General features: G+C 32.0%; 1 long non-coding RNA gene across 2 annotated transcripts; it reads right to left on the reverse strand.

The window, feature by feature from the left end:
* Positions 1-9,045: 9,045 nt before the first annotated feature.
* Positions 9,046-11,892, reverse strand: LOC128293277 (uncharacterized). 2 transcript variants are annotated; one of them, XR_008283433.1, is made up of 3 exons: positions 11,718-11,892; positions 9,673-9,875; positions 9,046-9,407 (listed from the first exon to the last, which is right to left on the reverse strand). It is a non-coding gene; the product is annotated as an uncharacterized LOC128293277 (long non-coding RNA). The 2 variants fall into 2 exon arrangements; XR_008283432.1 differs by having other exon boundaries at positions 9,593-9,875.
* Between the last annotated feature and the right edge of the window lie 14,706 nt (positions 11,893-26,598).

A 26,598-nucleotide genomic window follows, 5' to 3' on the forward strand; every position in this document is an offset into this window, starting at 1 on the left:
TTGCTCAATAGTGGTAGAACACTACCACAATGCAGTAAATAACATACAAAAACACACCTACCCCCAATCAATCAAACAACCCTAAATAGCAAAAACCACTCACAAGACAAAGCCCATCCAAACACCAAACAAACCAAAATCCCCTCTAAAAGTATCTCTCTTTGATCAAAAGAAGCAACAACCAAACATTGAAACACCATTTAGACTCATACAACAGCAAACCCATTTTTCAAACATTCTAAAAAACTAGATCCAACTCACCACCAAGCCTTAAACAAACATGGCTACTCATACCAGCAGTTGCTAGTGTTTCTGCCATTTCATTACTGTTTAGATTAGCTGTTGAAAATGATAACTTTCCAACACAAGCAATCCTCCTATCTATGTTACAAATGAAGCTTGTTTAAACCATGGTCTCCTTTTTTTTATCCAAAATCCAGTTATAAACCACCCTCGAGCCCATTTCAACAATTAATGAACCTCCCTTCTAATCAATCTCAATAAAAATGTCCAACATTGTAATGACTGCTCCTAATTCAGTTGTATAAGCATCACAAGCATCACAAGAGCCTGAGAATAAAGATCTAACACTACCTTCCTCATCCCTCGTCACGCCTCCATAGCCCGAAGCACCTTCAGAAGCAGTTCCACTAACGTTAAATATCAGCCACGCATGTGGAGGATAAAACCAACCTCTTGAGCCAGATTTAGAAATACTGCACTTATACAGAAAAAACCACCATAATCTCTCTTGAATCATACACTCGTCGAAAGCAGCTCTTACCCATAATAATGCCCTCATCTTGGAATGAAATATTAGCGTAGCCATCGACAACACTTTATTTTCAAACACTAACTCATTCCTTACAAGCCAAATAGACCAACAAGACACCGCAATTGCAGTCAGCCGCAGACTCTTGGAAAAACCAAAAAACTTCACTTTGAAGCATGACGAATAAAATTTCTTCAAAGTTGTTCACCACTTTCCAACCAATGTCCCACCAATTAAAAATCCTCCTCCAAAACCCAGCAATAAAATTACACTTAAAAAACAAATGGTCTGCCCTCTCAAGCTCCCTATTACACCAAGGACACACATTCAATATGGCTTGTATTTTCACCCCTCTCTTTATTAAGAAATCTTTCGTAGGAACTTTGTTGATAGCTAGCAACCAAAGAAAGTTACGCACCCTAGGAGGGACTTTTAATTTCCATATTCTATCAAAGGCAAAAATGTAATCATCCCCGTTGCCCTCAAGCAATAGTTTAGATAATGGCTTCACCGAGAACTCACCTTTAACATTGTGCGCCCATAATAGCTAATCCTCCACCTCCGAAATCAAGACCACGCAACTCACCCTTTCAATGAGACAACTAAAAATCTCCAATTCCCGATCCAATAGAGGTCATACAAATAACTCTTCTCATTTAACGTTACAAAAACCATTATTGAGCGAGTAATCAAAAACTGAACTGTTTTTAATTTTCGCTAAACAAAAAAATTCTAGGAAAATCCTGTTTTAAAATACCATTACCACTCCATTTATCCACCGAAAACAACGTAGCCTTACCATTCCCTATCTTACAACTAAAATCTTTATCTCCCATCCAAGTAGCCACACTAACATCCAACGAGTTCTCCATAATCCCTCTCCAAACCGTCTAAATTTCTTTCAATTTGCTCGCACTAAATCGCCATTGTTTCACATTTGTGCCATACTTAGCTAAAATCACTTTTCTCCATAATGCCTTTCTATCAACCGCAATACGCCATCTCCATTTTGCTAACAGGGCTTTGTTCTTTATCGTAAGATTAACCACTCTAGCTCCACCTTTTCAGTTGGCCTGTATATCTGTTTCCAACTAACTTTTGCCAATTTCCATTTTCCATCAAAGCTACCCCACAGGAAGCGTCTCCTTATTTTATCTATTTTTTTAAAAGCAGACACCGGTGCCTGAAAAAGAGACATGAAGTAAATAGGCAAAGTCGATAACACTGCATTTATCAATACAATTCTAGCAGCCCATGACATAGCTCTACACTTCCAACCCGACAATTCCTTTCTAAAACTCTCAACCACAACCTCCCAAGTAGCAACTCTCCTCGGATTCGCTCCTAACGATATACCCAAATAACAAATAGGTAGCACCCCTATATTGCATTTACATAAAGCTGCCATGTGATACAGAAATTCCTCATTCACACCAAACCCCACAATGTATGATTTTTTGAAGTTTATACTCAAACCCGAAAATATCTCAAAACAACGAATAATATATTTCATATTTTCTACCACCCTTTCCTCAACTTTTAAAAACAAGATCGTATCATCCGCAAATTGTAAATGTGAAATCATTTAATCCGGAATAACACCTTGAGCACCTACAATAAGCCCCAACATCTCTACTTTTTTTAGCAACAAGTGAAGGACCTTTGTTACTAAAATAAAAAGGAATGGTGATATAGGATCTCCTTGACGCAACCCTCTGCCAAAATTAAATTCATTTGTAGACGATCCATTTACAAGGACAGCAGCTCTCGCTGTAGAAACACACTCCCTCATCCATCCAATCTATCGATCCCCAAACCCCATCATTCGTAACACTAATTCTAAAAAATCCCAACAAATGCAGTCGTACACCTTGGAGAAATCTAGTTTGAAATTCAAATTTCCCCCAATTCATTCCATTTGCTTTATCGAATGTATCACTTCATTAGCAATTAGGATACCATCAAAAATCTACCTCCCTCTAATAAAGGCACATTGTGTCTCACTCACCAATTCTCCTATGACCACTCTTAATCTACGAGAGAGGATTTTTGCAACAATTTTATAAAGAGAACTAACCAGATAGATTGGATGAAAATTAGCTATCTCACTCAGATTCTCCATTTTAGGAATTAAAGCAATAAACGAACTATTGATGGATCTTTCAAGGTTGCTAGACCTATAGAAATTTGACATCATTCTAAACAGATCCTTTTTAATGATATTCCAACATTTTCTGAAAAAACACATGTTAAACCCACCCGGACCAGGAGCTTTCGATTCTTCACAACTCCAAACTGCCTCTCTAATCTCCTCTCTTGAAAAAGGTTCCTCCAGTTTCTCCACTTCAGTACCCTTTAATCTCTTAAAATTAAGCTCCATCTCCATCCTCCAACTCCTCAAACGCCCCTTGAATGATTTTTTAAAAATTCATACACTCTCTTTTTTAACTCTCTTGGGTTATTACACCAAAATTTCCCAATTTTCATTCTGTATATAGTCCTTCACTTTGCTTTTATCTTAATAGCTCTATGGAAGAACGTTGTGTTCACATCGCCTTCTTTCAACCACATCATTCTAGATTTCTGATGCCATAATGATTCTTTGAATTTCAATGCGTCCCAAACATCCGAATTCAATCTCTTAAGCTCCTCCATTTCACACTCACTCAGTCTTCTTTGTTCACTAATTTCATCTAATACCTTAATCCTTTCTTCACACTCTACAATATTCTCTTCCAACATATTACCATTATTCCCGTTCCACTTTCTCAAGACCCCCTTAAGCTTTCTCAACTTTCTAGCAACTTGACCATTCAAACAGTCCATATTATTTCATTCCTGCTCTATCAAGCCCGCACATCCCTTTTTCTTTAACCACCCATTGATAAACTTAAATGCCCTGGGACCCCAATCGATTTCAGGATCTGCTAACAAAATTGGAATGTGATCAGAAACTGATCTCTTTAAACCCAACTATTGAAGATCCTTAATCTTAATCAACCAATATTCTTCCAGCAAGAACCTGTCGAGTCTACTTTTTTTGTTATCCTGTCCATACCATGTAAATTTCTTTCCAAACAAAGGCAAATGAATGAGATTACAGTTATTGATAAAATGAACGAACTCTCTAGACCCCTTCTCTGATCCCAAACAGTTGCTCCTTTCACTTCTGCAACATACCACGTTGAAGTCTCCTCCCACAATCCAAGGGCTTGCAAACTAATTTCTTAACTCTGTTATCAGCTCCCATAAAATACTCTGCTCCAACGCGATGTTAGAAGCATAAACATTGATTAAAACTACATCTAAACCCTCTTTAACCCATTTTCCTTCAATAGCTATCACTCTGTCATCACTCTAGTCTTTAGATAGAATGAGTTCATTTTTATCCCACATTGTCAACAGACCACCCAACCTACCTACAGCTACAATGAATCGAAACTCACAATTATCATCCCCCCATAATTTCCTCACATCATTCTTAATTATCACCTCTAGTTTTGTTTCCTGTAAAAAACAAACGAACATTCTAGACAAACGACATATTCTTTTGACAGCTTCCCTTTTCACCTTCGACCCCAACCCTATAATATTCTAAGATAAGCTTCTCATACCCTCAACTAAATTTAACTACACAACTAGAGCAAAGACAGAATTCCAAAGTCAAGAACAACTCACCGACATTCCTGCCTCTGGCCCATTCGATTCCCTCGACTTCCTCCCTCTACTACCCCTCTAATCTCCTAATTTCATCAATTACTTCTTCCTCGTCTCCCCTCACACTTAGCCCCAACATCTTCCCTACTTCCCAAGTTTTCTTTGCCTCCCTTAAAATTACCCTTCTACGATTGCTTATATTTGAATCAGATAACGATAAATTTACCGTTGAGTCTTCACACCTTGTTATCTCCTTGCCCTTAGCGATCTTTTCCTTTCTATCCCTCTTCTGTTTTTCATTTGTCGACAAAACACCGTCTTAAATTTCACGCATCGGTTGAATTCTTTTATTCAAAGACTTTTTCTTTCTTCTGTTTTGACTATTTTGAAAAAATTCCTCTTCGATACTAAACCTAGCTTCCGATTCTTCCATACTCCTGCCCGCCGAACCATTACCTCCTACATCTAATTCCATTGGGCTACTATCATATTTGAAATAATATTACTTTGAAATCGAAACTTTCGAATAGTTCAATGATTTAAATGAAAATTTTTAAATAGTTCAATGATCATTTTGTAACTTTTTAAAGTTGAGTGACCAAAATGTAAACCTACTAATAATTTAATTCCCTTTGGTGCAATTTACCTTTTATTTCTAACATGATATATATTATATCATATTTTAATTATTTTTTCAAACATGCAACATATCATGTTATATTAAACACTCTTAATTTAATTCATAATTTGAAATTTCCAAACAAAATGCAATTGCTCAAATTCAATTCACTTACCTATAAATTAAAAAATAAGCTCGATTCTACCTATTAAATTAAACACAATTATAATGAAATTAACTAAAGTGTGATTTTGACAATTTTAAGATAAAAATATCTTATTTTAAGAGGAAGTCTTCATACAAATTCAAAAGATATGAAATTAATTAATAATCATGAATCCAATAAGATATAATTAAATTGGACTTATGAACTATCTGCAGCAAACCATAACAGTTTGATTAAGGCTATTAATCATTAATTGTTTTATAATTTTATATCAAAATTATCCCATGAAATATTAATTTCTAGTTTTTAACTTGAGCACTATAAATGCATTTCTTCATTTACTATATTTTTAAAGAATGAATAATAAAATATATCAAAATCTAAACTCGTTTCTAAAAATTCGTAAGTTGCAGTGAGATTCAATAAACTCAAGTATTAATATAATAAAAAGTGAAATTATCATGTAGGTCCCATTATTATAGGGAACTATTTAAATTAGTCCTTTTACTTTTAAATGGATAATTTAGTTGCTATATATTAAAAAGAATCATATTAGTTTGAAAATGTTATTGATTGTTCAATAAAGTTAATATTTCTAAAAAATTATTTTATGAACTTCAAATGAAAAGAAAATTATGTCTCTGTAATAGTCCATTTTTAATGGTTTCAAAACAGTGGTTTCGGGACAACAATTTCAACCAATGAATTAATATTTTATTACTTACTTAATGTTTATAGAGTTATTATAGGGTTGTATTAAATTTTGGTTAAAAATTTTAATGTTTAACTAATTAATTAATTAAAAAGATTAAATCGTAAAATCTACAAAATTTAGTTATATTAGTTAAATGTATTAATCGGATGTGATAAATTAATGGACCTAAAAGGAAATTATACTTTTTCTAATTATAAGTCGACGGTTTTGATGTGATTATTTAAGAAATTTCATTAATTTTATAAGGGTAAAAAAGTAAAAAAAAAAACATAAACAAAACAAATGGGTGGCCATCTTCTTCATTTCTCACCTACTTTGACCGAAACTCCGTTGAAGCAAGCTTGGGATTGTTGAGTTCATATTCTAGCTTGCATGTCAGTTATTTTGGTTTTTGTCTTTAGTAATTTTTATGTTTTTGTGATTGTATTAACTTAAGCTAGTTAACTTGGGCATTAATTTGTGAAACTATTAAAAATCTAGGGACCTACCATAAATGATTTAAGTATATTTGCGAATTTAAATGATAGATTCATGAGTGTGATAGCTAAATATAAATATTTTGTTAAGTGATTTAATTGTTAAAATAACAAAATTTCGTGGAAATACTTTGAAATGGTGATAAATATGGGCTTATTAGAAAGCCTAAGAAATTTGGCTAGCATGAATGGTAGTTAAAAGTGGTTAAATTGCAAGTTTTGGGTTTAAGGATTGAATTGTATAAAAGTTAAAATGATAGGAGTAATTTTGTAAATTTATTTTGATAAGGGCTATAAGCTTAAAATAATTATTTAAGCTATTTGAATTGTTTAATTGAATGAAAATTATTATCTAGATTAAGAAACGAATAAGTCAGAATCAAATCACGGAAAAGCTAAAATAGTGGAGTAATCATCGGTTTTTGTTTTAGTAAGTTTGTATAATGATTAAATTGGTTAATTATTGTCTTGGTTGAATTGTTGATTGATGTTGTGTTTTATATAGCTCTAATTGATTGTTAAATGATAATTAGTTGTTTGGATTGAATTATAAGGTTAGTTTAATTGAAGGTTATAATCGAAAATGTGAAAATTCATGATTTGTTTGGTAGTGATGAATCAATGTGTAATAATTAAAAGGTTTGAATATGTAATATGTCTCGTTTGAACCTTGTGAATACTTAGGATACAAATGACTTGTCATTAGGAGTTATATAGTTTTGAGTGTTGGTCTTGGGTGTCTTACCGATTGTTGAGGTTCTGCATTTGTTGCGGATTCTCCACAGCTTGTGTGAGCAGTATCATGTAGCTTTCATCCCGGCCCACAACTCGTGTGAACAGACCCATTTCATAGCTTATTTGAGCATTCAGATACGATTATAGTTATAGGTACAAGTACACTTTGTGTGAGCATGGTTCCCGTGAATCTGATGTTGTTTCATTTAGTTCAACAGGTATTAAAGGTTTAAATTAAGTGAATGTGATTTTATGATAAGTCATATGCTAAATGGATGAAATGGAAAGTACTTGTATAAATGCTTTGTGATGTATGAATGATACATCGGAAATGTGTTTAATGTTATCTAAGTGGATATGCTCCAAATATATGTTTTTTGGTATGGATAAATTGTATGTTTTATATACAAGTTCACTAACTTGTAAGATTGATGATGCAAATAGGAATTGGTTAAACATATGAACATGCTAATTGAATTATGCATAAACTACATAAATTGAGCCTATTTGGTAAGTTTTTGTTTAAGATTTATTTGAGCTTACAAAGAATTAGTTGCTTATGTTAGTTATTTTTCTTTCTTGTAGATTATAGAAAAGCTCGATCGGTTGGAACTTCGTCGGAGTACATTCACACTATCTATCCATCACTTTGGTAGATGTTTTGTTATTTTGTTGATAGTTATAAATGGCGTGTAATAGGAGCTTTGATGCTAATTTGTCAATGTGGTATGGTTTAAGCTTATTTCTAGCTTACTTGAAAATAGGACATTGATTTTGGTTTGTAAATGTCTATGTATATTTGTGTCTTTGGTCACTTACTTATGTCTTTCAAAAAAAAAAAAAAGAAAGTAGATAGTTATGGTGGGATGGATTGTGAATGAAATGGTTAGGTGGTATGTTTGATGTAAGTTTATGGTAAGAGATTGTAGCCTTGAATTTGGATTGAATTGGTGTATGAATCGTGGTGGTGCCAAGTGATGGCATATTGGTTAGGCACATAGGTTGAATGATTTTGGCATGTTTTAGGTATGTTTGGAAGTGTTTGAAATTGGTTTGACTTGCTGTTTAAGAAAGGGTTGATGAATTGGGTTGCATTAGGGGTCATTTTAGATTCACACGACCTAGGACACGAGCTGCCGCACGACACACGGCCTCCTTATACGACCGTATGCCTTTTTATTTTAGGTACAGGATGGTTCACACAGTCTTAGAGAGTTATGTGGCCTCATTTCGTATACTCACACAGCCTGCGACATGGTCGTGTAACCCTATTTCGATTTGTACACGGGCTGAGATACGACTGTGTGACCCATATTTTGAATTGTATATGGTTTGGCCACACGACCATGTCCCCGAGCCATACAGCCTGGGCTTCGTCACATGACTTGACCACATAGTCGTGTGACCTCTGTTTCCAAAATTTTCAATTTTTTTTGTTTTGTTTCAAATTAGCATCTGATTGTTCCCAAACTATTTTTAAGGCACTATAGTCTAGAGGGACATGTCAAAGTTCACTGGAAACTGGCTCCTATCCTAGTTGATATCACGATGTTGAGCAAAATGATACGCATCTCCTTCGAGCACCGACAATATCATCTCCTCTCGAAGATGAATGGACTAACTGGACAGCTTACCAAGGAATAGGAACCTAATTTCTAACTCAGAATTAACATTCAAAAATTCCTATCTGTTTGTTACCAAAAGAAAACTATAGTTCTAACTCATAATTAACATTAAAAAATTAAAAGATTCCCATGAAAGAGTGGAATGAAATAAGAAATGTAACACCCCATTACTCGACTCAATTGTCGAGTCCGAACAACGGAATATCACATTCGTTACTGAAACAACTAACATCTTTCGTTTCATAATAAATTTAAATCATACATTAGACCCATAGCCATGTCATGATTAATATATCAATATCTCAACTATTAACTTATTTATTCATTTCATTTCATGCACCCTCTATTCGTAATATATATATAACTCCCTGTTCACGTTCAGCGCATTATAACCTTATCTAAATGCTCACATAGCAGCATCAACACCAAACCTATACGTAGTACGAACCATTATCAACTAACATATATGCCTATTTATTAAACATCTTGAATGTTGGGATAAATCCCTAACTAAACTTAATATAGCATAAAATCCTACAGGTACATGCTGACCAAAAAAAAAAAAAAAATTTCACCAACTCGATGAGTACGGGATTTTCTGTTAGATGCTGATTATCACGAGTACACATGATTGAACCTAATCTGCGAATGGAAAACAATTGAACGCTAAGTAATCAACTCAGTGACATTTTTATAACTAATATTATAAGATGACATAAATTATATAAGGATATAAATAAAATAAAAATTAAAGGGTTGTAAGCAGTTTAATATGTTATACTATATTATAATAACATAATCCTTTCATATAGCATTTATAGTCTTACCGACTAGTAGTCATATATTTATCTTAAGATTTCTGACCTGCAAACTCAAAAATTTAATTAAACATCAAATAATCGCTTACATTTACATCGGACTCAAAATTTAATTGTTGTAGGAAATCAATTGTTGCACATTCCAGCATTCGGACCGTAAATATCCCTTACGGACAACGACTAAGTTTAAATAATAACAACCAATATTTTCCTTCATCTAACACAGCAGCTCATACCGTTTAAAGCAAGAGAATAAATACACTGAATCTCCAACCTTCAATTCGGCTGAAACCTATTACAAAAGAGCAGTTTTGTACATCTTTAAATTATGCTTTGACAGCAGCAAATCTTCAACGTCATTAGAAGACGTTAAAATAAACTTAATATCATCACATTCAGACCATGTTATTAGCTCCATTCAGACAACCTAATTAACACAATATGGCAGCGTAACAGCGTCACAATTGGACAATGAAATCAACCCATTTCAACAGCTTAATAAAGGAAAAAACAGCATAAATGACAGCACATTTAGACAATTCTCTCTTTTTTCTTTTTATGCATTTCAGGACTGCTTTGTGATTTCCATTCGAATAGCATAACTAATCATTGAATCAATATCAATTTTCAACACCAAATGGACAACATGTAACTCCATCCGAACAACGTTATTAAGCATTAAATGAGTCCTTATTATTGCCACGAGAATGAACAACATGCAACACCCTTTAAACGAAATAGCTAAGCATTTAAAAACACCGTAAATTATAGCACTTAAAACACTTCAATTTATAACATTTAAACACCTCCATTTACAACAATTAAACAATTCAAATTTATAGTCTTTAGTCAATTCAATTCACAACATTTAAATCCTCATTTAACCATATAGATACATCCCACACATTTAATTTAATAGGATAATTTATTGTCAGGTCAAAACATTTAAAATAGAGAAATTAATTACTGCAATTCCAGCATTCCGAACAGTACCAAACATTGGCAACCAATATCTCCTTTATTTCTAACAGTAGCAGACTAAAATACAACAATTTAAGGCACCATAAAATTAGCAATTACCGACTGGAAACGACATTCAGACTGCAGTTCCATTGACAATCACACGACAAAGATTTTTCCTATAATTTGGACAGTAACCGACCATTTTATAGCGGAGATGAGCATATTAATTTCATATGGTTGGGAATTGACCCGATTAAGCAACCAAGTATAAATGGCGAAAGAAATTGAGAAATTAAACACGCAAATTTAACGCGGAAAATTTTTCAATGAAGATAAAAAAATTACAGGTAAAGATAATTTTATTATAATGATAAAAGAATGAAGAGTACAAAAGATGAAGATAATTTTATTAAGATTGTAAAAGAACCTATAATAAGCTAAATTCATAAGTCAAATAATAATAAAATAATCTAAATTAATAAGAATTTAATTGAAACAAATAAATAGAGTTTAACTAAAAAATTATTTTTTAAATTTGTCTGAAGTAAGAGTCATACTTCACACGGATAAATAAACACTGATCATCAAGCTACCGGCCACTAACATCAGTAGCATATGGCAATAAATCATCCTATTTTTCTTCCATTTAAACATCAACAGGCAGCAACAACATATAGCAATTTAAATTATTAATTTCTCTTAATTCAACAGCAACGAACAACAGCTATATTGAGCCTTAATCATAAATTTTTCTTCAATTACAACATGCACAGGCAGCAGCAACTTATAGCAATTTAAATTATTAATTTCTCCTCATTCAACAACAACAAACAGCAGCTATACTGAGCACTTTAACTAACTGAAACTTGATTTAAACACACCTTAAAGTCGTGTATAACCTACTGGTAAGATCAATTATTAAACACGTTAATTTAAACAAACCTCCTTTGAAGAACTTAATTGCAACAGAAAATTGTAATAACCAATGGAATTTATGAAACACAAAATTTAGTCTCAGGGACTTACGAAACTCATACTCTTCAAACATTCATTAATGATAATATTTATAAATTTTAACAATATCGAAAAACTGACACTCGGGTTAGTTAAACCGAGTTACAACGATCTCAAAACATAAAATTAATTAAAAAATAAGCTAGATAGTACTTACCTGCAAGAAGAACACTTAACCGAAGCTTTCTCCGTTCAAAAATGGAGGAAACGGTTTTTGAAAGCATGAAGAGGATGATACCCTCTCTCTCTATTCACTATCTTTTGTTCTTGTTCTTGTTCTTTTTTTCTTTTCTTTTTTTTGTTTAATGATTATTTTCCATTACCAATATTTTAATCCTAATTTTTCTCATAAAATTAATGTCATCTTATGCTTAACCCTCCACCTAAATGCATTAAGGCTTAATTGTCATGCAAGTCCCTAATGTTTACCATTTATGCCTTTAATCAAACAAAATAAAATTTATAGATTAAATTTATGATTTTTATGATTTAGTCTTTTTTCTCCTAAATTAATTATTTAAACGCCAAAATTTCTAGACCGAACCTCAACCCCTTTATAAAAAAATTGTGAATATTTAATAAAAATATTTATAAACTCGGTTTATGAAAACGATGTCTCGATACATCATTTCTCAAAACCACTGACTTCTAGTACAAACCACTCGTACATTGACTAACTGACCAAATAATAAAATGAATAAAATCAAAATTCAAAAAAAAAAAACAGGATATCTATCTCGTAAATATTATTTAATAATATTTATATACTCTACCATCGAAAACGGATTCCCATAACCACCATCTTTAGCACCATTAAAAACTGAGTTATTACAAGAAAAGTATAATTCTCTCATGTAAACTTTTATAAAATTTGCAATATACTAGGTTCCAAAGATACGTGTGCGCATGATTTTATATATTCACTTCTTAATTCATTAAATAATATATTTTACTTAATATAATATTTTGAAACTAATGAATATAAAAAGTGAAAAAAATCACTAGTAAAATATTAAGTAATTAGATAAAATTAATTTTCACTCGAATATGACTAAAAATTTTAACTATAACGAACCATTATTTTAATACTAGAACATATCAAATGGTAATGGAAATCATTACTATTTCGGTGAGAAAAAAACCTATTAAATGATACTAAAATATATATTTTAGTAATTCTTTTAATGCTATTTGAAAATGCTTAACCCATTTAGTTATCGACTAAAGTATTAGTTTTAGTTAATATAAAACAATAATATTAATTAAGTGATAATTAATTTAAAATAATAAGTATAATTTAATATAGACTCAAAGTCTAATAGAATAATAATAAATGTAACACTAATAAAAACATTATTAATATAAAATAACTATAATTATATAATTATAATTATTAATATAAAATATAATTATAATTCGTTATTGCAAACATCGTAAATATTATTAATAAAATAATTATAGATTAAAAATATATGAGAAACATAGTTAACACAAAAGACTAATATTCTTAATTGATTTGTTTTTTTTATTTTAAATTTTCAAATAGATTTGAATCGTGCTATTTGTTGTGTTAGATTTTGTATTGGATCAAACTGATTTGGTTAGATGTAATGATCATTTAAAAACAATTTTAATTTTCAATTCAATTATAAAATATAGGATCTATTATAAAATATATTTATTTTATTTTGATTTGATTTCTAACATATAAAAGAAAAAAAAACAAATTTATACATTATAAGTACTATTAGATTAAGATAATATAAATTAAGAAATAGTGAACTCTTTTATAACATATAATATAAATATATTTACAATATAAATAAATTTATACGTTTTTTTTCCAATATATTGATATTGGAAATGAATCATGATGTCATAGATGAACAAAGTTTTATACAGTTCATTATTTCATCATATGAATTTATAACTATAAAGTGCTTGCAAACTAAAGCTATGGGATTTTGACAAAAAAAAAAAACTAAAGTTATGGGATAGGAAAGGAAAAACAGAACTCTTCTATACAGAGCACTTTAATCAACTGATGTAACTTTCTCTTAACCCATATACAGTGTCAAAACTAAACTCTTTAGGCATGAAAAAAATGTCATCATCACTTCATCAGTCTCAAGAATACATGCATGCTCATATCCAAAAAGTGCACAACTATGCCTCTCAATCAAATGTGCAACCTCTTTGGATATCGGTTTAGCATATCTCTACAACCTTAATTCTTCAAACTTTTTTTTTTTCTGCTTGGCTCTTCATCAAATGAAAAAGATTCCAAAACTCAAGGGAGTTCCTATAATTAAGAAATTTTTGACGAACCAAACTTAAGCATCTTTCTTGAAGGCTATTTTATTGAATATATGAGTAATTAATTGGTATATAATTCTAATATAAATTATGTGATGATATAAAATAAAGGACAAACTATAAAGAATAAATAAAATAAGAGAGTAAAGAGAGCCTATTTTATTAATCAATGAGAATATCTATAAAGCTTCTTCAAAATCTCTATTTATAGAGCATAAAAAGTATAAATGAAGTACAAATTCAGTTCTAGTAACTATAAGAATTTGGAGTGTAACACCCCCAAACCCGGCCCAAATGTTATGGCTGAGTCTGGGGAGATTACAATAGCTTGTTAAAGAACTTTTGATTTAATCAAATTCAGTATGCATTTAGAAAAGATAAAATTCTCACAAAAATTTTGAAAAACTTAAGTCTAAAAGAATACTCGGTCTAAACCAAAATTTGTACTCCAAATCATGTGTTTTGATAGTATCTATTTCGAAAAATCATTTTTAGTTTTAAGAAGAACACTTGTTGAAGTCATTTGTTTATTTACAAAAAAACTCTTTGGGGATTTCATAGTTTGCACCGACAAACTGTCAAAGTTTTAATTTTGAAAACTGGATCTGAAATTTTAACTAGCGAGGTTTTGCGGTATCACATTCGCAAATATCATTATCGCCGATTTAAACGGAAACCAAAACAAAACCCAAAAACAAATTACAATCACCAAAAGTCCAAAATAAATAATTATGAAAATCACCATTTTTTATATAACTGATAAAACCATCTGCGCTCCCGCACGCCGATCGATTCTAATTTTACTGATTACCTAAAACGTCAGAAATAAAACAAAAGGGGGTGAGCTATAGAGCTCAGTGTCTAACTAAAAATCAAATTGAGATCAAATATATTACAATATACAAAATAGAATACCATAAAAAATTTCATGACGTTTAGTTAAACAGAACTGAGTATGCATGATTATGCCAATGCAGTATTTTTTAGAAAATATAATGAAGATTTTTCAGAAAACTTCTGACCCAACTCCGCTACACACAAAAATAGAGTTCTCCCCCAAACTCATCCATCCAAACACACCAATTAAGTCATCTCGGGTTGCCTGGCAACGATGACTCGTCACTTCTTGACAGTGATGGCTTAGCAATATGCGGTTAAACTACCAAATCAAATATATATGGTCAAGCCACTGATTACGCAGATCATTAAACTACCAGTACAGAATCTTCCTCCTTTAACATTATCCCAAACCCCATGCAACGTGTCATGGCATGCATGTATAGAATCAAAATGGTGAGCATGTAGAACGTGCTGACGTAAGTAATAGAAACAAAAGGCATGGAAGGCCATGCTTTACAGAACAAATTTATTTAACCTTACAGAAACACATCAGTTCTTTTAATCAACTCACATGTATGGTTACATAACAGATTCAAAAATACAAATTAGCAAAATCATACATTGTACAAACTTATACAAACATAGCGAATACCACCAGAACTACTAGTATCAGATCATGCAAGTGTATATATTACAAATACCCTAAACCTATCAACATATATAGAAGAATATTCACCGAAACCTAGTTTCTAAGTCTTAACTAAGCGGTATGGACACTACGAAGTGGTTACAAACATTTCACGAATAAAATGGGCCAAAATGGGAATTTTTAGAAAATGGGCCCACATGCTTATGTGGCCCACATGCCCTAAAAGGCCAGCCTTTGTGGCCCAAAATGCCCAGATCGTGTGACATACACAGTCTAACATACGGCCCGTCACATAGCCGTGTGTCACACATGGTCATATGTCACACATCTTACCACACAGCTTAGCACACGGCCTTGTGGCATTGACAACCCTAATTTTGGCTTTTGTCGGTCGTTGTTTTCTCAGATTTTCGTTACACAACAAATTATTTCTGAACTTCAACATAGCAACACACTTTTAGACCCTAAAACTATCATTCGTAATGAGCAAATAGCAACTTAAACGCATCAGAGTCATAAGATTCGACGTTAAACAATTGAACGTTAAGTCTAAACTTCAATAACTCAACACCTGACAATTGATTACTTGCCCAACAAATTAGCAACCCAATAGTACTATGTCGTTAGAAAGACGTTCGTTTCAAAATCCTCACCTAGAAAATCAACACCATACAAACGATGTTCATTACAACTAAAAACGTCGAAAACACGCAAAGAACTATTAAACCTTATTAATGGAAAACAACAATACAAACACCAAGATTTACTTACGCTCAATCTCTTTGAATTCTGCACACCAAATCGCACCCAAAACGACCCCATAAGACAAAACAATTGCAAAAAGAACAGACTTGAAAGTGAAAGAAATGAAATAGAGAAAAAGAGAGAAAAATTAACAAAAGAAAAAGAATGAAACAGTAGAAAAATAGGAAAGGAAAAAAGTGGGTAACGTGAGAAAGAAAGGGAATTTTTTTGGGAAAATAAAATAATAAAAAGAAATATATATATATATATATATATATATATATATATATATATAAACCTTTTGATAATGATATTATTAATTTTCATTTTTCTTTTAAAAAAACAGAAATCTCAATCATATCTAACTAACCCCAATTTCCTCATATATTATTAGATTATCCAAAAATTGCATTTTACCCAACCATCACCACTACATGGGCGACACACTAGAAAAAAAAAAGAAAAAAAAATTATGTTTACACATGCAAAGACTAGAATACAAGACCAAAGGGTAAGTTAAACGTTACCACTGAACTAACAAGTTTATCCTTGTCAACAAATGCACACAATTAACTTTTAAACCAGATTCTAAAGGATAGAGGTCTAGACCAAAATTTTGCAAAAATACAAGGGAGAGGATTCAAACCCAGAACTTCTCACACCCAAGCACAACACTTAACCACTGAACCAAATTAATTCACTGTACAAAATTCTTACAATCTTAACTCAAAATCAAGACGTGACCATTCTGGGTTTTACTAACCCAATTCCTACTAACCTGATTTTTGGGATGTGACAATTCTCTCCTCCTTAAAAGAAATTCATCCTCGAAATCTCAAATGTCACACAATACATTTAAACAAAAATTCAAAATTATTTTTCTAAACTGACCACCGCGCCATCAATGCAAAACTTTGATCTCCATGCAAACCCGATCAAGACAATGTTTCTGACAAATTTCCTATTCACTACCTCGAATTGCCTCAAGAAGCTTCCCATAGAAATATCACTAATGATTCTCTACTCTAGACTCCCAAAAACATCACTTACCATAAACATATAGGTACAAACAAGTCTTATAAATGCAAAGTACATTTGGAGCATATCGTAAAAGTACTTGTATTGTTGCTAGATGCACCACGACTCCTTCGACACCTAATGGTATATTCACGTCTCTGATTTCGGTCCTAAGCCTAAGCTTGCATCCTACTAAAAGATTGTCATGAGAAATCCTTGATTTGATGCTCAACAGACCCACATTTGAAACGCGCCCATGTTTTTCTCCAATAATTGTCCGGATGACGCCTATCACAATAAGTACAAATCGAAACTTGATCCATGCTCACAATTTCCTTAACCTATTGAGGTCTGACTATTCTGACCCATTTCCTTGGTCGTGGATTCAAATCAACCGGACCAGAACTCCTCTTATTACCACTTTATTGATTTCCTTATTCTTGCCCTTCGAGAGATTACTTTTTTCTGCTAACTTGACTAGATGCGTCTGAGGTTACTCAATCATAAAATCTTGACCTACATATGCAAATTGGGTCTTATCAACCTTTTTTAAATCTCTAAACATCTTGGAATACAGCAGCGTCCCCAGCTTTCTGATTACCACCCCAGATTCGGGCATCTTAGCAAACTCGCTAATTTCCAAATTGGGCTTACTGCCCTGAGAATAGGACTCGGCCTGAGTCACTCGGCTATGTCCATCACACCCTCACACAACATGACTCTAAGTACCCATTTTACTAACCTACAGTTTAAAAAATTTTATGAGTTAGCTTAGGTTTATTAAAAATCCTAAATTTAAAGTTTTAACAGTGTCTTTTTTTTTTCAAAATTACTAAAGCTTTTGGCTAGAGTAGAATAATCCTAGCACTAAAATTTGCTAGTTTATCTAGTATAGCTAAAGTAAGGATATTTTTAGGATCGATGCCGGAGTCTCAGATTTTCTTTTTATAGACTCAAATAATTAATCAAAATATGAATACACATTCTTTTTATAAACCCTAGGTATCAAAATAATCAGAAATTCAATATATTTAAAACACATCTCACTAAAATTTTTGTACCTAAAAATCACAACCCGAGTTTTGAAACCCGACACAGAAGTTACAGTCAAGTTTGGGGAGATTAACTTTTGATTTAATCAAATTCGGTATGTGCTTAGAAAATATAAAATTCTCACAAACATTTTAAAAAACTTAAGTCCAAAAAAATACTTAGTCTAAACCAAAATTTGTACTCCAAATCATGTGTTTTGATAGTATCTATTTCGAAAAATCATTTCTAGTTTTAAAGAAACCACCCGTTGAAGCCATTTGTTTATTTACCATAAAAACAAAAACTCTTTAGGGGTTTTTTATTTTGCATCGGAAAACTTTCAAAGTTTTAATTTTGAAAATCGAATCTTAAATTTTAACTCGTGAGGTTTTGTGGTATCACGTTCGAAAATATCAATATCGACGAATTAAACAGAAACCAAAACAAAACCTAAAAACAAATTACAGTTGCCAAAAGTCCAAAGTAAATAATTATGAAAATCACTATTTTTTATATAGCTGATAAAACCATATGAGCTCCGACACGCCAACCTATTCTAATTTTACTGATTACTTGAAACGTCAAAAATAAAAAAAAAAAGGGTGATTTATAGATCTCGGTGTATAACAAAAACTCAAATTGAAATCACACAAATTACAATATACAAAACAGAAAACCACATAAAATTTCATGGTGTTTAGTCAAACAGATTTGACTATGCATGATAAGGCCAATGCAGTATTTTTCAGAAAAAGATAATGTGGATTTTTCAGAAAACGTCTTACCCAACTCTGCTACACACCAAAATAGAGTTCTCCCCAAACTCATCCATCCAAAACACACCAATTAAGTCATCACGGGTTGTCAAACAATGATGACCTGCCACCTCGGGTTGCCCAGCAACGATGGCTTAGCAATACACGGTTAAACTGTCAAATCAAATATATGTGGTCAAGCCACTGATTAGAAAGATCATTCAACTGCCAATACAGAATCTTCCTCCTTTAACATTATCTCAAACCCTATGCAACGTGTCATGGCATGCATGTATAGAATTAGAATGGTAAGAATTTAGAACATCCTGACGTACAACAACAGAAACAGAAGGTATAGAAGTCTATGCTTTACAGAACAAATTTATTTAACCTTATAGAAACACATCAATTTTTTCCGTGAAGTCACATGTATGGTTATATAACAATTTTGGAAATAAAAAATTAACAAAATCATACACTATACAAACTTATATAAACATAGCGAATACCATCAGAACTACAAGTACTAGATCATGCAGGTGTATATATTGCAAATACCCTAAACCCATCAACACAAAAGCATACTCATCGATACCTTGTTTTCAAGTCTTAACTAAGCGGTACAGATCCTAGGAAGAGGTAAAATACAGTTCAAAAATAAAAAAAGGGCAAAAATGGGAATTTTCAAAAAAGGGCCCACACGACCCAAAAGGCCTAGACCGTGTAACACAAACTGTCCAACATACAACCTGTCACACGGTCGTGTGTCACACATAGTCATGTGTCACACACGGCCTACCACACGGCCGTGTGGCATCGATAGTCCCAATTTTGGCTTTCGTCGGTCGTTATTTTTTCAGGCTTTCGTTAAAAACCTGATTATTTCCGAACCTCAACACGATAGCACACTTCTAGACCCTGAAATTATCGTTCGTAATGGGCTAATTAGCAACACTAAATACATCTGAGTCATAAGATTTGGCCTCAAAAAGTTGAACATTAAGTCTAAACTTCAAGAACCCATCACTTGACAATTGATTACATACCCAACAAATTAACAACTTAATAGTACTACGTCGTCAGAAGGACGTTCGTTTCAAAATCCTCACCTAAAAAATCAACCCCATACAAATGATGTTCATAGAAACTAAAAACGTCAAAAACACGCAAAGAAATATTAAACTTTATTAATGGAAAACAACAATACAAACACCAAGATTTACTTACACTCAATCTCTTTGAATTATGCACACCAAATCGTACCCAAAACGACAACCATAAGACAAAACAATTGCAAAACGAACAGACTTCAAGTGAAAGAAACGAAATAGAGAAAAAGAGAAAAAATTAACAAAAAAAAAAGAATGAAACAATAGAAAGATGGGAAAGGAAAAACATGGGTAACGTTAGAAAGAAAGGGAAATTTCTTTTGGGAAAATAAAACAATAAAGAGGAAAAAATATAAACCTTTTGATAATGATATTATTAATTTTCTTTTTTCTTTTTTCATTTAAAAAAATAGAAATCTTAATATATCTAACTAACCTTAATTTCCTGATATCTTATCAAATTACCCAAAAACTGCATTTTACCCAACCACCATTACATGGGCGACACTCTAGAAGAATTAGCAAAAATAAATTTATATTTGCACACACAGATACTCAAACATAGGACCAAAGGATAAGTTAAAGCATTACCACTAAACCAAGAAACTCATTCTTGTCGCACAATTAACTTTTAACCCATATTCTCAAAGATAGGGATCTAGACCAAAATTTCGTAAAAAAATACAAGGGAGAGGATTCGAACCCATAACTTCTCACACCCAAGCACAACACTTAACCATTAAACCAAATTAATTTACTTAACAAAATTCTTACAATCTTTACTCAAAATCAAGACGTGACCACTATGGGTTTCACTAACCGGGTTTTTGGGATGTGACATAAAGTACACCAAAACTTATCTTGATATTGATGTGCATTCACTTAATAAGATATTTATAACACTCCCCATTAGATGCCCATTGGTAGATAATATGTCTCATTAAAATCTTACTAAGATAAAACCCTTCTGGAAAAAAAATCTTAGTGAAGGAAAAAGAGTACACATATCTATAATAGGCATAATATGTTGCCTCATTAAAAACCTTACCAGCAAATCCCACTGGGACAAAAGCTCGATTAAGGAAAAAAAGTACAGTACGTATTTACTCCCCCTCATGAAAACATCACATACTTTCTCATATTCTACGTATTCCACCTTGAATACTAGTTTTTCAAATGACTATTTGAATGTATTTGCTAAGCATTTATAAAACCATTCTTTTGAAAGTTATGAGTAAGGGAAAATTTGAGGGAATTATATCTTTTCAAGAGTTTCAACCAGAATCATAGCAAACTTTAATCATGATTCTTCTATAAAAACACAAATTGATATTTTGGATCATTTAATAATCCTCCAACTACTATTTACTACATATGTTCAAATTTTTCAATTCATATAAATGAACAATTTCCTAAGAATTTCAATATGCTTTTAGCATTCTAAATCCTTCAAGGATTTTAATATAGACTTTACTATATAATGATTCATAAAAAGTTGTAACAACAATCATTAGACACAAATTAAATCTTTTTTGAACTATCAGTTTAGTAATATATCTAAAAGTTATTGTATCCACCACAAAAGAATATTATATCTTTTCATAATGAATATCAGAACTTAGCGAAAAAATTCATATTTTTCATTCCACTTTTGCAAAATTACTTCATTTGCACCATCACTAGCTTTATACCTTTAGATATTTAGACTACTGGTCCAAAAACTCCACGAATTTAATTGTACTTGAGTTGCGTCATTCTATTTTGACTAATCTATTTCATATCTACATTTCTAAATAGATTTATTCAAGATCCTCCTATTATTTTATTATTTCAATAATTGCATGTAAAACCATTGCCAACCAATTTTACTATCGGTTTGATTTTCTCGAATTGACATAACTTATCGAGATCTCTTATTTTCACTATTTTAATCTTCAGTTTTAGACACTTGAATATCTTCTAGAGTTTTAGTTATTAGTTATGTTGTAACGCCCTAGATTTTAGGGCTAGAAGTTTTGAGATTTATAGGTAGGGTCAGTGGCTAGATCAGACATTTGAGTTTGTTTTCACATTCTAATGTCAGAATGAGCCTGATAGTCTGGTGGTTGGTTGTGTGTTAGTTTTCCTCGGGATTATGGGTTTGAGTCCTCATGTGTGCTTTGAGGAATTTTATTTTAACACCTTGTAATTGTTTTGGGTTAAAAATACATTTATTAATTTTTTTACTTTATTTTTGCTAATTTTATTTTTGGAAAAAATTGGCACTCTTCCTCTTTTTCTCTGGACGTCCTTTCACCCTCCCTTGAGTATTTTTTTTCAATCGAGTGATTTTTCTTCTTTTTCTTTTCCTTTGTTGATTCTCAAATTAATTTTGGGTTTATTGTTGTTAACCAGTAGGTATTTAAATTTTCTTGGGGAGTGAATCGAATGATTCAAGTGCTTATCTCGCAAATCAGGTGTGGGTTTCAAACATCTTTTCTTCTATTTTTGATTTGTTAATTCAATTTTGTAGTGTTTGATAATTCTGAGTGTTTATTGAATTGGGTAAGTAGTTCAAATTACTGTGAGATTTGGCAACTTGCGTGTGTTTTGAACTGCTTATTTTTAACATGAAATTGTTGTTGAATCTAGAGGATTTCTGTAAGATTCTGTTGTTTAAAGAGTGGTTAATGACTGGGGTTTGTTTTGATGTTGCAAAATCGAGATTTAGGCCAGATTCAGTATGGATTTGTGACTACATGAGTGGCTACACGGGCGTGTCCCCTCAATCGCCCGTGTGTAATTGGGATTTAGGGTTTTAGGGCTAATTTCAGTGCCATACGGCCTGGCCACACAGTCATGTGGCTGATTTAGGGAGTTAGTCAATTTTTGCATGGCCATGTCCCTTGGGTACACGGGCATGTGCATTTGATAATTAGGGTTTGGCTATTTTGGTACCACAGAGTCGTGTGGCCTATTTGTGGATATAGGGATCCCACACAGGCATGTGTTTTGGACACACGACCGTATCTGATGGGCACACGAATGTGTGAAACCCTCACACGATCGTGTCTGTCCTTTACCCTATTAGCACAAATAGACATAGAGTTATACGGCCAGATCACACGGCCATGTCCCTGGGTTACACGGGCGTATACCTCCCTCCACACGGGCATGTGCCCTCCACATGGGCTTGTTGACCCCCCACACTGCCTAGGCATTTCCACACGGCCGTGTGGCCTTTTCTCATTGATTTTTTTATCTGTGTCAATTTCAGGCTTGATTGTGTTTCTGTAGGTTTTGAATCTTAGCTAAGTCTTAGTAAGGGTGGTCGAGACTTTGTTTTGGCTTTGAATTGTGTGTCTTCGTTGCTACCGCTTTATGCAAACAACTAGTTTGAGGGATATTCGATGTTATTTTGAAATTGATTCTAAATCTGGGATAGTGTGTGTACACATTTCTAAATCTGTTTGATTGGTGTGTGGGAGTTTGTATGTGGTGCGCCTTCTGTGGCTGTACAAGAATTTTGTGATTGATTGTCTAGATGTGAGTCTTTGTGTCCAAATAATTGTCTAGGAATTTTGTATTTTTATTTTATACGCCTGTCTACATACATACTTTTGCATAGAACTATTTGGGGTTTGATTGTGAAGAGATGGAAGACTGATTCTGATCTGATCTGGCAGTTTAACTACAATTTATCAGTACAGGGGTTTACCGCTGTAACAGCCCATTTTTAGGGTTAATCAAAACAGTGGTTTCGGGACCACAATCCGACATCAAAAAAAATTATTTCATTATCATTTTAATATTTACGGGTTAATTGTGATTTAAAAAAAAGGTTTTTGATATTGAGATTCTTTTTGGCTTTATAAGCGATTTATTAAGTTTAAGTGGTTTTAGAAAATGAGGTATTGGCACCTCGTTTCTATAAACCGAGTCGTAAATATTTTTATAAATATTTTCGAAGTGGCAATAAGATGATATTAAAGTTTCGTTGAAAAATTTTATCATTTCAATAGTTAATTGAGCAAAAAGGACTAAATCGCGTAAAGTATAGAAGTTGTGTTCTATAAGTCAAATGTGTCTAATAGCTATGGAATATTAAAGTGGGAGTCCTTATTGGATAATTAGGCCACTATTTTGGTTAGTGGAAGGTTTGGAATTGTTGAAGTTTATTTTATTTTTAAAGTTTAAAGTTGGTATTTAGTAAATAAGTTAATATTAAAAAAAACAAAAGAAAAATTTGGTTCATTATCACCTTCCACCACCGAAAATTCACATTTAGAATAGCCATGGAAGCTTGAGAGCTTGTTGTGATTTTCCATTGATGAGAGCTTGTTGTTTTTGTTGTTTGATGATGAAAAATAAATATTTAATGCTAGATTATCATGTTTTATTAAGTGATTCTTGATAAAAATGCTTATTAAGGACTAAATTGAGAAATTTGTAAATTGAGGGGTCAAAATGTGAAATAAATGAAATTAATGGGCTACTAAGGACCTAAGGTAAATTCGACCTAACATGGGCATAGTGAAATTTTGAGTATTTTGTGTTGTTTTGAAATAGGGACTAAATTGTGAAAAATGTGAAATGTTAGGGGCAAAACTGTAATTAACCATTTATGTGGTTTTGGATGAATTTGATTGAATACATGATTAAATATGTTGAATTTGTATTGAATTAGATCAAGAAATGTAGAAATCAAATTTGGACCGAGGAAAAACCAAAGTTGTCGACTAGTTATCCCGTCTCGATTATCGTTATCCAAGGTAAGCTTATAAGCAAATAGACGTACTTAATTTTCATTAAATGCAAAGTATATATGCTGAAATAAAATATATGAATTACTATATGCTAATGCCGAATGTGTTTAAGCATGGTAACTATGTTCATGCATTCGTTTCGACTGAGTTATAACATTTGAAAGTCCGTATGAACTATATGGAGCATCTGGAATTTTTGACATATAAATTGTTTATGAGAAAATTTTATAATAGTGATATTTGGGCTTTGAGCCTAGCAAGCCTTGTGCTGGTGAATTAAATCAGGCTTATGCATAGCAGGCTTATTACTGGTGTATAAAATCAGACTTTGAGTCTAGTAGGCCTTGTGCCGGTGTGAGATTCAGGCTTAGGCCTAGCAGGCTTTATGCCAGTGAATTATTATATGATTATGCCTAAAAGACTTTATGCTGATGTGGTAATCGAATACATTAAACGAGCTAAATGATTAGGTATGAGTTAGCTTATTGTTTCCTTGAAAATAAGGTAAGCTGATTATTTGATATGTGATACAAACATATGTATGATGTTAGTTTGAATTTGTGACTAATTGTGAAGTATATTCGGCCATAAGTTAAGTGTAATTATGTGGTATTAAGTTTTAATACATGAGTATATGTAAACAAATGTTTAAAGATTCGACTTTATGCATTGATAATATGATTTTAATAGTGTATGATACTTTGGTATAGACATATGTATATTCGACTACATGATAAGTATAAGTATGAGATATTAAAGTTTGATTCAAGAATATATGTTTATAGGTGTGATTATACTCGATCTTATAATGGTACTATGGTTTTGAAATTGAATGTCACATTGATAATAGATACAATACATTCGTCCAAAGGTTAAGTATACTGATATCATATTGTGACCTGTGTGCAAACTTATATTAATGATTATGTACGGCCTTAATGATATAAAGTAAGAATAGTTATGAAATGATCTATGAATATATGCATATGAGTTTATGTATATTCGGTTAATTATTGATATTGTGGCTTTGGGAATTTGAATGATATATTAATCTTAAATGTATGGATATTTGGTAAAATGAAAGTATATGTATTATAAGAAATTATAAATTTGAAATTAAACGTGATTATGATCGTATAAATTGGTTTGGAAATTGAATTGTTATTGCCATTGAGTTATTTATTTGCTTATAACTTACTAAGCTCTCAAAACTTATTCTGTGTGTTTTTCCTATGTTTATAGATTTTCAAAGATCTGCTCAGGTTGGAAGTCGATGGAGACGACATCACACTATCCGTTTATCATTTCAGTAAATAATATTTTGAGACTCGGTTATGTTGCATGTATAGATTAGTCTTGGAGTTAATTATTTTGAATGAGTATGTATTTAAAGCCATGCGAAAATGGCTTGCATATTATGCTTAAGTTTGGTTTTACATGTTCTTAATTAAAATGTTTAATGAGTTTGGTTTTGGTACTCATTTTAATAGTTAGCTCATTTTGGAAATATGAAATGTGGTATATTAACTTAACAGGTTCGGTTGCTAAGTGGTAAGTAATGAATATGTTTTATGATTGTTTTGGTTGGTTGTTTTGGTATGGGTTCAAATGGTAAATAATGGTAATGATTAAGTATGTTTTGGGTTAATTTTAATGGATAGTTAAAAATGTCAAGTTGTTGCTAATATCAATATAGGTATAAATTCATGTGTGGTTGTCAATCCGAATATGATTTTAACTTAATTTGGTATGTTTATGATATTGATAATGGTGAGATCGAAATAAAGATTAGTTAATAGGAGAAAATATGAAGTTTAGGTATATTAATATA

The sequence above is a fragment of the Gossypium arboreum genome, chromosome 5 (genome assembly GCF_025698485.1).
Source record: "Gossypium arboreum isolate Shixiya-1 chromosome 5, ASM2569848v2, whole genome shotgun sequence".
In the NCBI taxonomy this organism is placed as follows: Eukaryota; Viridiplantae; Streptophyta; class Magnoliopsida; order Malvales; family Malvaceae; genus Gossypium; species Gossypium arboreum.